Source organism: Prionailurus viverrinus, chromosome D4 (genome assembly GCF_022837055.1).
Source record: "Prionailurus viverrinus isolate Anna chromosome D4, UM_Priviv_1.0, whole genome shotgun sequence".
NCBI lineage: Eukaryota > Metazoa > Chordata > Mammalia > Carnivora > Felidae > Prionailurus > Prionailurus viverrinus.
Genome location: NC_062573.1, coordinates 82,610,968 through 82,624,833, shown reverse-complemented (window position 1 = coordinate 82,624,833; position 13,866 = coordinate 82,610,968). Strand labels below are relative to the sequence as shown.

Genomic DNA, 13,866 nt, shown 5'->3' with positions numbered 1-13,866 from the left:
GAGCAAATATGATTAAGTTTTAACTGGAGAAAAAAAGGAAAAAAAAGAGAGAGAGAGAACGTGATCAGTTTATCAGATGCAGAAAAAAGACTGAACATCTATTCATTATATATAAACATACACACATACACACACACACACACACACACGTAAAAAGGAACCCTCAGCAAACCTAGCCTTATAAAGGGAACCTTAACCTAACAAAGGGAATCTACAAAAAACTTGCAGTCAATATCATGCCTAATGGTGAGATATTGACTGTTTTCCCCAAAAAATCAGGAACAAGGGAAGGACATTCACTTTCATTACTTGATTCAGTGGCATCGCTGTGTCCAATGTCCAGGCTCTGCTAAGTGTCCAGGCTGTGCCCAGGGTTCATGCCAGTCCCAGTGTCCAGCTGCAACCCATCCTGGGGTCAGGGCTTGTACTTGGATCTGTGTAGATGAGATGCCTCTTAGGGGCACTGGCCAAGGATGTGCGTAGCACCTTATCACGAGAGTTTTTGTGGAAAGGTTGACCACATCCCATGCTGTCCTTGAGGGGGGAAGAAAGATCTTTAGAGAAGCTTCTCCCATGGAGGGAAGCGTGGCCTCTTGCTCTCTCCAGGGCTACCTGGGATCTCAGCTGATGACACCTTGGTTCCCATGGGTACCACGCCACTGCAGGAATGGACTAGGGTCTAACTTGGAGGGGAGTCTTCAGGGTGACTGACAATTTTGAGAAACAAATGGAACGATGATATCAAGAACTCTAATAACAACAGTGATCACAATATGACTTTCAAGTGAGACATTTCTATCAATGTGTCACTCTTTTCTTCTTGTTAAAGGAGGAATTGACTCTGTCTTCCTATTCTCTGGAATCAGCAGTGATCTGATTAGGACCGAGTGTGTAGACAGGTGAGGCGTGACCTTCTGTCAATTAGCAGTTCAGATCTGATTCGTGGGAAACATGCCATCTTGTCTATGAGCACATCTGTACGCAGGGGATACTCCACACTCGGATAAAATGTGGCCAAACTATAGCCATGTTGATCTCCGAGCTTTGCAATTAGCCTCATCAATACGCAATGCCTTTCATTGGATGCCGGATCGGGAGATTGGTTATTTCACTACGGAATTATTAGAAGCTGTATTTTCACTTGCTAAGAATAATTGTTTCTTTCTCAGTAAGAATAATTAGCCAACTGCAGAATGAGCTCTCGGCTACAGTAGGACAGTGCAGTGGACCAGACCTGGGGGAGGGGTGGGGGGACAGTGAGATGAAGCCCTGTGATAAGGCAGCTGTCACCAAGGGCCTCTGACTCAGTGAGGAGGGGCGCGGAGGGGAGCGGAGGCCAGGACTCTTACTCCCCATCAAGCAGAGTAACAGTGCCGTATCTGCCTTACTCATCTACACCCGGGGAAGGATTTAATTCACTGGTGTGCCCCGTGAACAGCAACAACTCACCACGCTAGGTATGAGGTCTTCTTGACTTTTGAAGTCTATGGTGAATCATGACTCATGACACATGAGTCAGCGTGATTATCCGATAATAGCCCCATCGATGCTGTGAAATTAAAGTTGGAAAGGAGTGACCTTGATGAGTGCCTTTAGCAACTCTCACCAACTTAAAGAAGTTGAGAGGAATTTTCCGTTTTCTCCAAGAATTGTATCTACTTTCTGACGTCCTCATTCCCCATACACAACGCTACTAATAGCATGAAACTAACGGTGGAAATAATTCCAAGTTCAGGGACCTTCGGAAGCTAGGGAAATACAATCACCTCACTGCTAGTGCACTGCTCACTGACACATCATTGTGCACAAACAGATCCTGTCGCCCTCCACGATCAAAATAAGACCAAACCTTGCAAATGAAACTCCAGCATAAACTGTTATTATATACTATCTGATTCAACATGGTTTCCCGTAAAGTTCTTCGAAAGTCAATAGAAGCCTAGGTATGCATGTTAGTATTTAGGCAATTCTCCAGAATGATACAACTTCATGTGACTGTGTCTAGACAATTGCCAGTTTGGCAAACCATGTGTACTTTGTGGTTAGAAAGTTTAATGATCGTTCAATAGTGCAATCCACGATCAAGGAAAACTGAGACGACCCGGCAGTGCTAGGGAAATCCCTCTGGTTACCTTGCGAGTCTACTTAGGATGGGAGAAAAAGCCAAAGTGTTTTACGTCTTTCTAAAATGTAGAAACTCTTTCCACTTTCCCAAAACTCGATTCGATTTTAGTGCTGTGGGATGTGTAACATTTCCAGATTGGGCGGGGAAATGCCAAGGGGCTGCAAAAGTTAGACATGCGGGGTTTATCTCCAGCCCCTGATTTAATTGGTTCTCCGCTTGCACGTATGGTTCGCAACTAACACTTTCTGGGGCACGACCACGACATGAGTCCCCGGGCAAGGTGTGTGAAAGTTACCTGAGTACATAAAAGACACACGCCTCCAGCCGAAATGGAACCAAAGGATTAACTGCCAAAGAGAGGTCGGAGGCCTCCTCAGCGAATGGGAGTTTATAAAGTGCCTGTACCCAGAGTTCTGAAATCATTTCCCACCTATTCCTTCATGAATCTCCCCACATCCTTGTGACACGTGAGGACCAGTTATTGGCCAGCATCAGATCCGGAAAGCGGCGCGGCGAGCTGTTGACAAGTACCCTGCGTGGTGACCTCCTAGGAGGGGGAATCAGTAAGACGAGTGACAAGCCCTCCCTGCTGATCTAACACGAACACGCAGCGGACAAGCTCTCAGTTCTAACTGCGACCAGTTCAGCAGTCTGCTCAATTACGCATCCTACTATGGGGGATTCGGATCACAGAATTTTTCCAAGAAATCCTGGGTGGGCTAAATCTTCACACAAAAGCGGAGCAAAAGGTCGAATAAACTCACCTCCGCATTTGAACAATGGGGACAGCCACTCACCGGAGTGTCAAGAGCCAGGACCATCCTCGGGCCCCCCCCCCCCCATCTGCAACTCACAATGTGGCTGAAGCTTGTTCATTTCCTTAGGCCAGTTAGACCTTGAGGAGCCGGTAGGCGGATTTTACTTCCTTCCTAGGAAACATTTTCATCAGTTTCTGTGAGTAGTTCTGGGGTGACTTAAGTTTTCAATGAGGGAGCCGTCCCTTCTTGATAGCGGCGTGCTACATCAATCACGGCAGCGCATACATTTTAACAATTTACTCTTCTTTTTTTTTTTTTTTTTTCAATGTTTATTTATTTTTGGGACAGAGAGAGACAGAGCATGAACGGGGGAGGGGCAGAGAGAGAGGGAGACACAGAATCGGAAACAGGCTCCAGGCTCTGAGCCATCAGCCCAGAGCCCGACGCGGGGCTCGAACTCCCGGACCGCGAGATCGTGACCTGGCGAAGTCGGACGCTCAACCGACTGCGCCACCCAGGCGCCCCAACAATTTACTCTTCTTAACGAAAGTGACTTAAGCAATTTTTTTTTTAATTCAGGAAATCTACAAATACTAATGACTATTGGGAAATATTTGCTCAAGAGTTTGACACAGTTCTGAATCATTTTGGTTTTAGTTCGGACACATTACGTTGACGGCAAGGGAGATCAACCCTTGTTAACTAATCATGTCGAACATTCTCCGGAAGCACGGGATAGTTGGAAAACACGGGATAGTTGGAAAACACTGCATGAAGGATGCATGAAGGATCCATGAAGGATGCTTTGAAGGTGCTATGCATTTTTGCAGCCTAGCCCTTGCCTGCTAGAAAAAATGCTCTTTAGAGCGCGATTAACTTTGGCTCATGTGACCAGAGCGAAGTCTCTAAAGGAAGGGCGGCGAGTGGAGATGGATGATGGAATCGGAGCATCATCTCCAGGGAGGCTGACCACATCCTGCCTGCCACCAGCTTCTGCCCACGAGGGTTAGACCAGCCATTGTCCCCGGGGACAGAGCAAGGTGAACGGAGGCAGATGCCTGGGCCTCGCTTGGCCGCCAGACACGAGGCACTGCCCGTAATCCAGGAAGTAGCAGCAGCAGAGAAGTGAAGGAGCTCTACGGTCGTGGCTCCCAGACCTTGGGCGCACAGGGAATCCAAAACCGGTGTAGGCGTGTGGGGGGGTGGTGGTGGGGCCTGCAGGGGCAATTTAAAAAGCAGAGAGACGCCGGGGTGGGGGGATAGCAAATGCAGGCACGTGGAGCCTACTGTGGCTTAAAGTGCTTCAGGCCCCTGCCTGCTGAGATCCAAAGAGCGAGATCCTTGTTTGCACCGCTCTCTGCTCTATACAGTCACAGACTCAGAATAATTGGGAGGCATGAAAAAGCCACAGACTCTTTCTGAACAAGTTCAGCCTTATTACTTGCGAGGAAATGCAGTAATGAAGGAGCAGGTGACCAATTACTGGAAGAAAAGGTCCTGAGGAGACCAGGCTTCATTACCAGCTTGGAAAGATTTTTCCCTGCTCTATCAACTGCTTGTGTACCGATGCAGGATTCTCAAGAATTCGAGCCTCCTGTACAATACGTGCTCCTTTGTCATTGAAACGTGGTGTCTCTCCTCCCGTCTTTGATCAAGGATATATTTTTACCCTCGTACCCCCAAATTCCTTTTTTTTTTAATCAATCAGAAGGTGAATTTTAGCCAAGAATAGCTTTCCTGCAAGTAATTAGAACCTAATTTCCTCAGCGTTGCTTGGAACGTCACAGTGAAAGCAGAAAAGAGAAACAGGACCCTGCTGGGAAACTCTCAATACACACAAAGGGATGGGCGTCTCAATCCTAATGAAACCTTAGTGCCTGTCTTTGGAAACCAGATTCTCCGGTCCCAGGTGTGCAGAGCCGTAGATGGGTTTATATTGAATTTGCCACACAAGAGCCATCTTTCTTCAGTGACATTCCATTTCCAGTTTCTCTGCCGATCATCAGTTTTCCTCAGAAGTCTGACACAAGTTATGATGTTTGGGCAGACATCAGGAAACAAGCCTCCCTTATCATGGGCTGTGATTCCAACAGTCACAGAGTGTCTTCCACAGAAGGAAAGTTCTGGAATCACGACAGGGAAAGTGGGCAAGAAGTTTACCCGCGGTAATGGTCCCGGCGCTGCCGGGACCAGGGTGTCGTCAAGCTACCTCCCCCCCACCCCCCAATCCCGGGATCCAGACATGTGCAGGTTGCTCCCAGCAGGGCTCCTGATGCCCATGCGGAAGCCTGCGTCCCCCACTGCAGAGCTGTGGGCACAGAGGGGACTCGGGATCATAGATACTTTCCTGCCTTTGTCGAGAATAAAACAGGGGCGCCTGTGTGGCCCAATTGGTTGAGTGCCCAGCTTCTGCTCAGGTCATGAGTTTGTGAGTTCATGAGTTCAAGCCCCACATCAGGCTCTCTTCTGTCTGTGCAGAGCCTGCTTTGGATCCTCTGCCTCCCTCTCTCTCTGCCCCTCCCCCACTTGCCCTCTCTCAAAAATAAATAAAGATAATAAAAATTAAAAACAAAACCCTTCCCCTCCCCCTGCTGTGGGATCTGGAAAAGGTAGAGTTGGGTAGCAGTGGGACCCAGCCTGTAGGAAAGTCAAGACGGTCAGGGAGCTGGCAAATGCAAAATGCCCACGGGGGATCTGCTACCTGATAAATGCTCTTCAAAGAAAGGGAAATTAAGTCAGACTTGGTGGTACCAATTATATTAAGTGGCAGATCAAACTAGAAGAAGATCCATGGCTTGTGATGACTCCTACATACACGGGGGTGAAGGAGACAGCGGGGAGGAGACAAGTGGAAGCCATCTTTGTCCAGCAGCACTTCCTGCGGCTGTTGTGCTGTCGTGGTGTTGACCTCACAAAGTCATCTTTTGTGCAGCACGGATAATTTTCCTCTGAGGAAGCATCAACTTCCCTCCCAAGCCAGGGGGCATAAAATTGCCTCCAGAAAGGAAAGACTCAGGCTTCAGGTGGTAATCATTTCCTTTCAGACAGTAAATAAAGCACGCACCCACAAAAGTGGGTCTGTCACCAAAAGGACGGCCACCAGCCCTTGTTCTTGTCACAGACTTTGCTTGGAGTGCCCTCTCAGCTGGGAGGCAGGGCCATTCTTTAGCAAGAGGGGTGCTACAAGTGTCCTTAGTTTGCTGGACAAGGTCCTGGGTCAACATCCTCACTGCTCTTTCTTCCCCACAGTCTAGACCCCCTTCTGTGTGTCTCAGGCTTTGTTCCTCTCCTCGCTGATCCAGGCTCCCCCTTCAACTCCTTCTGGCCCTTCTCCTCCCAAATTTCCCCCAGGAAATCTGGACAAGAAAATCTCCACTAAATGCAAATATGGCCCCAGACAATAGACTGTTTCCATAAAAGCTGGATTCCTGCAAGGTTCTTGTCCTGAGGGGCTTTCTTTTGTTTAGACCATTAATCTGAATGAACAGCAAAAGGCCTCATCCAATGTAAGGTAAAGGGCAGCCAGTGGGCTTCTAGCTCCTTCCTAGGAAGGACCCATCTTCTTGCCCTCCTCAGGGGCGCTGTGGCCAAAACCAGCCAAAGAAATCCAACAAGCAGATGCCTTGGGAGCAGCGCATGCTGGAGTTTCTTTGGTTTGTTTCATAGCAAACACAACTACCTCAGGTTTTAACCATTGTCTCTATCCTACTAACAATACCTGCTGTTCCAGGAAGCTGCCCAGCCTGCTCTGTCCCCCCCTTTCCAGGTTAAGTTCCCAGGTTAAGTCCCCAGGTTAAGTTCCCCAGGATAAGTTCCCCAGGTTAAGTCCCCAGGATACAAAACACAGGAGGCACACTTGGATTTAGCAAAAAAAAAAAAAAAAAAAAAAAAAAAATGTTCCAGACCTCCCTGTCTTGTCCGTGGGGCTCATACTCCCCGGGGACCGCTGCTCCTCCCCAGGACTCCCTCTCTCTAGTGCCCCTCCATTCTCTTGGGTTCCACTGCGCACACCTCCTGAGCATGCAGGGCGCTGGCCTAGCTTTCTGAGTCACCTATGCATGCAAGTCAGCATCCTGGGTCCCACACCAAACCCCGATCCCTCCACAGGGCACAGTCCGCTGGCCCCGGGTCTGCTGGGAGGCTCAGCTCCTGGTTTCAGGGGCTCCCACCTGGCAGAGGACCACCGGGATTCATAAACACATCACCCGCAGTAAAATGGTCAAGAGCTACATAAGCAAATAGTGTTAGGAAGTAAGAAAAACAGAAAGAAAGAAAGAAAGAAAGAAAGAAAGAAAGAGGACAAGATTAGGGGAAGCGAGAGATGGCCGAGACAATAGGATAGGCTCCCCAAAGAGGGTGACATTGGACTGAGACCTCAAGACAAGGGAGGGCTGGTGGGACAGGGGCAGGAGGGGCAGGGCGTCCCGGCTGCCCCCGGCTGCGTCTCCAGTCCCGGCAGATTGGCACAGGTGGGCAGGGACCAAAGACGGAGCTGCTGGCCTTGAGGTCAGCCACGGCTGTTTTGCCCGAGAATAATCCCGAGTTCAGTGTCCTCTCTGATTGCAGGCTCCACTACTGTCTCCCCCAGTCAGCACCTGCCTTCCACTCCCCCTACCCCCCAACTCCCTGGGCCAACTCCTCTCTCCAGATGGTACTCACAGGAACGAGAGAGTCCCAGGTCCCCAAGGAAACGCCTCCGAAGACTCCCAAACAGGCAGGGACACTCACTGGGCTGAAATGGCTACACCCTCGCTTAGTGTTACTGCCCCCACCCCCCCCACCCCGCGTTGTGCTGGTGTCACTGCTGATGCCAACCTTATGACATGCATGTTATTACACCCGTGTGATAACGTATCTCTATAAAACGTGATAGCAAACATGCCCCAGCAGAAAAGGACACCATGACCTGGAAACAATGCCGGGGGCATTAGTATCTGGTGACCTGGTGCTGAGCCCCATCTCTGTCCAACGGCTGTGTGATCTCTGAAGAGTCTCCTTGCCCCAGGAGTTTTCCCCCACGTGCTCCAGCATTTTGCATGAACGCAAAACATTGAGGTGTTCCACGTGTTGAAGAAAACACCCGTGGTATCTGGGTCTGAGCAGCTGCTCCAGAGACAGCGATGACATCTCACGGGAATGATACCGGGGTGACGAATAAAGACGCTGTAGCTGAAAACCCCCTTCCTATTGGCAAACCACAACCTTATCGTCGTATTAGGAAACACGTTCCAAAAATTAAGACAAAGTATGTCTTTGTTGCACATGTTCTTGTCCTTGACGTGAAAGAGTTTGTCCTCTCACTTGGAAAATGTTTACCGGGCTGAAAACTAAACAGGGGAAGCCATGAAGGTCTGTGACTACAAAACAAGTCTTAAGAGTGCACAAAGACAGCACAGTCTTCAGGTTGCAGATGGGTTTTGTGACAACTGGGGGTGGAGATGTGGGGGTTGGCTGTTCAGCTCCTGTCTGGTAAATCCATCACCCAGAAGCTACTGCCCAGATGGTTCTGGAAGTGAAAACCGTGGAGTCAGCCTGGCCGGGTGGCCTGGGCCTGGGCACCCGCAGAAGGAGTGGGAAGAAGGAGAAAAGAGGCTGAAAGCAGGAGGTTTCCCTGGGAGCCAAAGAACTGCTGTTGAAAGCCCATTGTTGGCGAGAACAAGATTCTGGAAGGCTGCCCCTGACACCAGAACTGGGGCTGCCCGGGTGGCGATTCCTGCATCAGGAAGTCCCTCTGTTCCCGGCGTCATCTCCCAGGCTGGTCTTCAGAGCCTCCTTGTTCTTCCATTCTCCAGTCTTGTTCCCACCTTATAAGCTCATACTGGAAGGATCCTTCCACCCCTACCTTCAAGGCTAAAGTCCAAGTGGCGGGAGGACTCTTCTGCAAAGTCAAGAAGAGTCCTAAGTGCAGTGAGGATGTTGACCTGAGGACCTTGTACAGCATACTAAGAAGGCTTTGATCTTTGGGAAAGTAAGACTCTCTTCTGGCGAGTTGAAGATTAAATGAACCTGTCCCTCCCCAACAGAAAGCATCCTCAGGCATCCTGAGCATCAAACAGATTCTGGAAGGCAGCATGCTGCTATGGGATGGAAAGGGAATACGTAATGTGAACCTATCCCCTATCACTACGGTGTAGATTTAAGAAATGCTGAGTACGAAAATTGGTAAGTCATGTTTTATAGCTTAGAAGACATGTACGTTTTCAGGGGGGAAAAAAGTCTTTAGAGCTTTTTTTCATTCCTAAATTGGCCCTGGGTACAGTGGTCTTGAAACAGTAGGGGACTAGACGCACTAAATTGTATAGAGTCAACGGCTGTGCCAAACAGCATCTCTCATCAACAAGTAAAATGCTTGCGTATCAGGTCAGCCCCACTAAGGAAGAGTAAAAGGCCCTCTGTGGTAGCCATCTCTGTCTTCATAACACAGGCAGTTCGAAGCCCAAGTAATTTTAGGTGAGTACATACAAGTGTAGCCATGACTCCACATGAAGAAAAACTCAGATGAAAGCAGGTGCCAGGGTGCCATTTGGAGAAAATACTATGTTTGAAATCGTCAACCCCAAAGGATATGTGATTGGAAAATACCTACCAACAGGTGTATTTACAGAGTAAACCCAAACAGAAAATAGGAAGTGTTTTGTTTTGTTTGTTTGTTTGTTTTTGAAAGTTTATTTACTCACTTTGAGAGAGAGAGAGCACGCACATGTGCACAAGTGGGGGAGGCGCAGAGAGAGAGAGAGAATCCCAAGCAGGCTCCGCTCATCACAGGGCACAACGTGGGGCTCAGTCCCATGGCTTTGAGATCATGACCTGAGCCAGTATCAACAGTCAGGCGTGTAACAGACTGAGCCACCCAGGAGCCTCAAAAGTAGAAAATACTTGAATTGAAACGAAACGAGTGAAAAAAATGCAACGTCAGAATTTGCGGCACGTTGCGAAAGCTGTATTTACAGGAGAGTTTACAACATTAATCATTTGTGTTAAAAGAAAGTCTCAGTCAATGACCTTAGATTCTCCCTTAAAAATTAAAAAAAGCAAATGAAACCCACGATACATAAAAAATAGACATAGTAAAGATCAGAGCAGAAACCAGTCAAATAAGCACCGTGCAAAAAACAATCCAGAAAAATCTATGAAACTAAGTGCTGGTTTGTCAACGAGATCGATTATATTGATAAACCTCAGGAGAAAAAGAGGGAAGCCAAAAATTAATCATATCAGGAACGAAAGAGGTAACATCACCACAGAGGCTACAAATAGGAGAAAGATAAAAAATGGATGATACAAACAATTCTATGTCCATAAATTTGGCCACATAAATGAAATGGACACACTCCTAAAAAGATACAAACAACCACAGCTCACTGAAGAGAACAGATAACTCGAGTCACTCAGCTCACTGAAGAGAACAGATAACTCGAGTCACTCTAAATTTATAAAAGATGCCGCAGTTTATTTTTTTAAATTTTTTTTTAACGTTTATTGGTTTTTGAGACAGAGAGAGACAGAGCATGAACAGGGGTGGGTCAGAGAGAGAGAGGGAGACACAGAATATGAAACAGGCTCCAGGCTCTGAGCGGTCAGCACAGAGCCGGACGTGGGGCTTGAACTCACTTACCGCGAGATCATGACCTGAGCCGAAGTCGGACGCTTAACCGACTGAGCCACCCAGGCGCCCCAAAGATGCCGCAGTTTAAAAACTTCCCGCAGAGAAAACTCTAGGTTTTACTGGTACCAAGAATTTAAGAAAGAAGTAATACTCCATGTACACTAGCTCAGAAAATTCCAGAGAAAGAAATGTGTGCCGCATCATTCTATAAAACCAGTATGAGACTGACGCCAAACACAAAAACATTACAAGAAAAGAAACGAAAGAAAACTAGGTATCAATATCCCTAATGAACATATATTCAAAGATGCTGAACAAAATTTTGGGATACCAAATCCAACAACATATATAAAGAAGACAACACCTCACAACCAAATGGAGTTTATACCAGGAACACAAGATGGTTTGCCTATTTGGAAATCAGTGAAATTCACCAGTATTAGTATGCAAAAAAAGAAATAGTAGCAAAATATATTCGAAAAAAAAAATCCGACATCCACTCCTAATGAAAATTCTTAGCAAACTTGGAATAGAAGGGAACTTTCTGAACCTGAATAAGAGCATCTCTGAAAAACCTACAATTAGTGCAATACCAAGTAGAAAAAGGATAATTGTGTTTCCTCCAAGATTCAAGATCAGGAACAACCTATGGACGTTCCGTTTCCTCACTTCTAATTCAAAACTATTGCTGGCAGGCAAGAAAAAACAATAAAGGTCGACCCAGTTTGGAAATCAAAAATAAAACTTTTTTTGGTTTGTAGACAGTATGGTGTTCCTTTGTAGGAAATTGATGGTAAAACCATTACTGGGCAGAAGTTAAGGCAATGAAAGCAGAGTTTATTCAGGAATTCTTGTAATAAGGGAAGAGATCCTGGTATAGAACTGGGCTTAATCTTTAATAGAGTGTGGACAGTGGGGATTTATTGCCACGGAGCAGGGTGGAAATCCACTAAGAGGAAGCCTCAGGGGTGAGGGGGGGGAGTCTGGCTAAATCTACAGGAAAGGATTCTGGCTGAGGGCCAGCCAGAGGGATCAGACATCCCCTGGGGCATGAGGAATTTGATCAGATATCCAGGGTGAGGGCTTCTCTCTAAACCCATGTAGCAAGATTCTTGCTACAAGGGGGGATACAGCCCTGACCAGGACAGATGCCAAGGCTGAGACCTGGAGGGCTCCTGGGAGTCTGATTAGAGTTTAATCAAGGACAGAGTCACGTCCATGCCCACTGAAACACACACACGCACACACACACACACACACACACACACACCCAAAGCTACAAGAACTAGTAAGCAAGCTTAGAAAGTTTTCGGGACACAAGATTTGTGTACAAAAATCAATTATACTCTAAGAGTCAGCAAACTATAGCTCACAGACCAAACCCAGCCCCCAGCCTGCCCTTGTACAGCATGTGACCTAGGAATTGTTCCTACAGTTTTGTTTGCAATCAAACCATCAGATCTGTTAATAGTAAGGCCAATTTGCATGAAGGTGGTCCAAACAATTTTTTCTCTCTACGTTTTAAGAGACTATTGGGGCGACTGGTCGGAGCGTCCGACTTCGGCTCAGGTCATGATCTCACAGCTCATGGGTTCAAGCCCCGCGTCAGGCTCTGTGCTGACAGCTTGGAGCCTGGAGCCTGCTTCGGATTCTGGGTCTCCCTCTCTCTCTCCCCACTCACATCCTGTCTCTGTCTCTCTCAAAAGCAAATAAACATTAAATAAATTTTTAAAAACAGAGAATATGAAACAATTACAACATGACGTCCACAAAGCCTACTGTATTAACTTCTAGCCTCTGTTCCCTCCAAAAAACACCACCAACCACTTTCTGTATAAACAAAACTAACACTCAGAAATTGAGATAAAAAGATCATTTACAGCAATGTCAAAAAAAGAGAAATATTTAGGGATAAATCTGAGACAAGATGTGGATCTCTTATACATGGAAAACTAAGAAAAGCATGGCTGGGAAAAATTAAGGAAGACCTAAATAAAAGGAAAGAAAAAGCTTGTTTGGAAGTTAAAAGATTCAGTATTAAGAAGTTGTCACTTATTCTCAAACTGATCTACAGATTCAAAATAATCCCAATCAAAATTTTAGTAGATTTTTTGTTTTCTGTAGAAGTTGAAAAATGAATTCTACAATTCATATGAAAAATGCAGGGGCCCCTGGGTGTCTCACTCAGTTAAGCGTCCGACTTCTGCTCAAGTCATGATCTCACGGCTGGTGAGTTTGAGCCCCGCGTCGGGCTCTGTGCTGACAGCCCAGAGCCTGGAGCCTGCTTCAGATTCTGTGTCTCCCTCTCTCTGTCTGCCCCTCCCCAGCTCACACTCTGTCTCTCTCTGTCTCAAAAATAAATAAACCTTAAAAAAATCTTTCACATTTACGTGAAAATGTGCAGGTCCCCATATAAGACGGTTTTGTTTTTATTTTTCAAAAACAAAAACAAAAAAAACAAAACAAAATTGAAAGGTTAACGTGTTTTGATTTCAAGATCAATTACGAAAGTTTAGTAATTAAGAGACTGTGGTATCGTCATCAAGATAGACCAACAGACCAATGTAACTGGCTAGAGTCCGGTAAGAGACCCACACATACATGGAAATTGATTTTTGACACAAATGCAGAGACAATCGAGTAGAGAGAAACTGTCCTTAACAAATTGTTCTAGGACACTTAGCTATCCACACACAAAAAGTAATCTCTGATGTATCCCTTGAATGAAACACAAAATCTAACTCAAAATTATCATAGACCTGAATGAAAAACTTGAAACCACCAATTTTCTAAAAGAGAAGTCCCTGTGGTTTGAAGTCGGGCAGAGATTGCTTAGAGATGGGTCAAAATGCGAGGACTACATAAAAAACTCCGTAAGTTGGACTTCGTCGAAATTAAACACTTCTGTTCTTCAACAGATACTACTAGGAGTGTTAAAGAGAAGGCACAGACTAAGAGAAAATATGGGTGGCTCAGTCGGTTAAGCGTCCAACTCTTGATTTCCATTCATCTCCCTCGCAGTTCGTGAGATCGAGCCCCACATGGGCTCTGAGCTGACAGTGCGGAGCCTGCTTGGGATTCTCTCTCTCTCCTCTCTCTCTGATTCTCCCCTCCCCTCTCTCAAAATAAATACATCAATAAATAAACCAAAAAAAAATGTCTAAAAGCATAAAGACTGACTGCATTCTGGTGTGGATGTGGAGGAACTCCCATATGCTACAGGTAGAAACATGAAATAGTACGATCACTTTAAAAAATGGTTTGTGTGGGGGCCTGAGTGGCTCAGCCAGTTGAGCGTCCAGCTCTCGGTTTTGGCTCAGGTCACGATCTCGTGGTTCGTGAGTTCAGGCCCCGCGTCGGGCTCTGTGCTCACAGTG

At 46.6% G+C, this 13,866-nt stretch overlaps 1 long non-coding RNA gene across 2 annotated transcripts in view; it reads right to left on the bottom strand.

The window, feature by feature from the left end:
- Positions 1–7,605, bottom strand: part of LOC125150989 (uncharacterized) — a 44,895-nt gene extending 37,290 nt beyond the window's left edge. For both annotated transcript variants that reach the window (XR_007146563.1, XR_007146564.1), the window contains exon 1: positions 7,543–7,605. This is a non-coding gene — a long non-coding RNA (uncharacterized LOC125150989). The remainder of the gene's footprint in view (positions 1–7,542) is intronic.
- Between the last annotated feature and the right edge of the window lie 6,261 nt (positions 7,606–13,866).